We start from the raw sequence: 3,825 nt of genomic DNA, 5'->3' as shown, positions 1-3,825 counted from the left end.
ATGAATGTTTGGAAGGGGTATTTTTTAAATATAGCTGAAAGAGGAGAAAAAGAAAGAAAGGAGAACGAAGGAAGAAAAAAAAGAAAAGAGGGAAAAAAAAGGCAAAATGACTTTCACTGATAACCAAAAGCACCTTTTTTTTTTTAACTGGTCACCATTCTTAAACCCATTCCAATGCAATGGTAAAGTAAAAAAATAATTAAATAAATAAATGAATGATGAATAGGAAGGTCGATACCACTTTTTCTATTTTCCCCCTCTACCTACCTATCTATCTATCTATCTATCTATCTATCTATCTATCTATCTATCTATTTTGACGTCATGTCGCATCGGCTCCACAGGTAACCCCTTTTTTTCGACCTTTTATTGCACACATTTTGTTTCAATTTTTGCACACTATGTGTGTAAAGCACCCAGCTTTCGTTTGAGCGTGTTTTCACGGGAGGAATTGACGCCTAGGGGCAGTTTCAAACTTACTTACTTTTCTATTTTCTTCGATTTCCTTGCCATATTTCTAAACAAATATGGCTAACCGAAACCATGAGGCCAACTTCCTGCCTCTACCAATGCTAGAGGCGAAGGAATCTGAAAGCAAAGCCGTTACGCGTGAACGCACCCACGCCTTAGAAGGCACGAATGCTTCAGCTACTATAACCACTAGATCCACCACTGCTACCACCACAACCAACACAAATACTGAAAACAATTTGGCCGCAGCTTTAAAGTTAAAAAAAAAAACACTTATGTGCGTTTCCGAAGAAGAAATGCTCGCCTGGAAAGCAATGTTCAAAAAAGACGACCTCATACACCACACCCCAAGTGTTACCAACCAGCACCAACAGCAACAACAAAGTCAACACACACAGAAATAGACTCCAATACACTTCCCCTCCAACCTTCTGATTCCTCCGACGTGTCGTCAGATGAAGACGACACAGAGGACTGGCAAGTGGCCACAGGGGGAAGGCGAAAAGGAGGGGGGAAGAATAGAGAAGCAGACAAAAGAGCAGGGAGGTTTACCACTCCCGAAACCAAAACACCTGCAGAAAACAAAAGCATCAACACAAACACACAAACACCAGACACCCCCACCCACCAACAATGTTGACAACCATAAACACCAACAACCCAGACCTAATGGAATACATTAGGTCAAACACCAACATAACAGAAAATGATACCAAAAACAAAGAATCACCCACGCACAACACCACCACAACACATTAAAAACATACACATAACACAGAACACACACAGCTTCCTGAAATCTCTCTACCCTGATGCAGTTGGGAGATTTCAAAAATACCTGTCCAAAAAACTATGCAAAAACCTTCTGGGAGAAGACTGTGAGGTGAAGAACAAAGAACTTTCGGACAGTAAGTGACTTTCTCACTCTCTTTCTGTTTCAGCTTCCTTTTGTGTGTAAAACACAACTTTCGATAGGTACATGTTTAAAATAGGCAGTATGAATGTACGTGGCTTGAAGTCGCCTTGGAAACAAGGCTACCTGTTAAACGACATCAAGTTACAAAATCTGCATGTCATAGCCATCAGCGAGACCAGACTCCACAGCCTGCGGGCACTCTAGTACATGTTCAGCGTACATTTCGACATTTATTTTTCTCCGTGTATGCCGAGAATGGGTGGAGGTGGTACCACGGTGCTTCTTCGGAAGAGTCTGGACTTCAAAGTAAGAGCAATTTTCCTAGACCTGGGCGTGAGGGTAGGCTGGTCGTCTTGGATGTAGATGGCAGCAATGGGTGAGCTTTTCGACTGATAACAGATTATGCACCGTCCTTAACAGGCCGGTCAGATTTCTTTCGACGTCTAGATGTTTTCCTGGGAACGTCTCGACCTTTACTTTTAGTGGGAGATTGGAACGCTACGCTGGACACGCTTCTAGACTACTTGGGCAGAGATAGTAATAGGAGCGGATGCAAATGCCTCAAAGACCTGCTCAGACGTTTCCAACTGTCTGACAGATGCCGACTGGACCACCCGAATGTGCCAATGTGGACATGAAACAACCGCATCGGATCGTCCAGATCGTATTTAGATAGAGTATTCTGTAGGACAGTGGATAAGGATAGTGTAGGTTGTCCACAATTCCACATAGTCAGCTACACAGACCACAAATTTGTGACTTGTACACTTGACTTAGATAAGACACATAGGCAGGGTCCCGGTTACTGGAAGCTGAACGCGTCGTTCACGGCACGCCAGGCTTACAGGGACCGGATTAGCACATTAGTTAAGAGAGTATTGACGGGTGCCATCACCAACAACAGATGGTGGTATGCTCTAAAGAAAGCAATTAAAGCAGAATCGGTTAGGTATAGTAAGGTCCTAGCATTAGACCGAAATAGAATAGAAGGAGACCTAGTTAGGAAATTAGAAGAGGCACTTAAAACTGGTATAAGATAGCCCTCGACCAACACTTCAACGTCAAACACGAAGGATGCGTTGTCAGAGCTAGGATGCGTGCTCTGAGGAACTAAGGAATTGGAGCCGCCCGAGTGATCCGAGTGGAGGAGACGCAACGAGGCAACAAAGCTACCATTAGGTCACTTACAGATGAACAGGGGCGCGAATTACTCGAGCCTGAAAGGATGTGTGAGGCCTTTCAACAACACTTTGCCCGACTGTTTGGGAAAATTGTTGGGTCAGAATGCAGGGTGGACTTTAGTGCGTACCTGCGTGACCTGCCACGATTCTCAGCAAGAGAGGCGGGGGGTTGTGAAAGACCCATCATAGCCGCAGACGTACGGGATGCGATGGCAGGCTGCGCGAGAGACAAGTCACCAGGCTTGGACGGTCTGTCCTACGAACTTTATCGTCATATGCCAGACTTGTTTGAAGGCGTCAAGGCAGCTGTCTACTGCAACTGGCAGCAAAACGGGAGTATCCCCGTCTTTGTAAAGCAAGGAGCAGTAGCACTGCTAAAGAAAGATCCAAACAAGGAGAACGTCATAGATAATTTTCGGCTCATCACTCTGCTCAACGCAGATTTGAAAATTTTGGCCAAGGTGTTAGCTGAGAGATTGGCGCTTCTCATCGAGAAACTAGTCGACAAGGCGCAAACGTGCGCCGTGCTAGGTAGGAGTATCTATGACAACCTCCATCTGATGCGCTACATCGTAGACAGAGTAGTTAATGAACTACAGTCATGGATCAAACAGAGACCGAGGCTAGGCCAATTGCACGGCGAGTGTCGCGTTACTCTCAAGCAACTCTGCCGTCCGGGACCAAACTTGTGCGACTTCATTACAACAAAAACGTTCGATAGAGGATTAGTGGAGGGGAGGTGCGACGACGTTCTCAGGCAGGATCTGAGTGTCGACGAGGAACACTTGACCCGCCTGTTCAGGACAACTTTCGGGCCGGGAACTATGGACAATCATGAAAGATGCCTGGCCTGGGAATGCTATCGAGAAGCATCACCTGTTCGGGATAAGCACTACAGGCACGGTTCGAGACACACCGGACCGACTTTCCCGAGATGCGGTCAGAGCGACGAAACCGTTCTGCACGCACTCGTGCGGTGTCTAACCATTTCGAACATGTGGGTTTATGCCGAACGGCTGCTGTCACTTGTGGGACGAGTCCGCCTGTCAGCCGGGTCTATCGTGGAAATTGCTCCGCCATCTTCCCTCAACCCGGAAGGCAAGGCAATCTTCATCGTACTGGTGGCCATGGTGAAAGAATGTGTGTGGTGAACTCGAGCGAAAAAATAAAAAAATAACCTCTGTTTTATATTAAATAACAAGCTGTTTGTACATTCAAATTTTATTTGACAAGTTCCAGAAACGAAAGAAAGCGCTA

This window comes from Octopus bimaculoides, chromosome 6 (genome assembly GCF_001194135.2).
Source record: "Octopus bimaculoides isolate UCB-OBI-ISO-001 chromosome 6, ASM119413v2, whole genome shotgun sequence".
NCBI classification, from domain to species: Eukaryota; Metazoa; Mollusca; class Cephalopoda; order Octopoda; family Octopodidae; genus Octopus; species Octopus bimaculoides.
Note: the sequence above shows the minus strand (reverse complement) of the source record.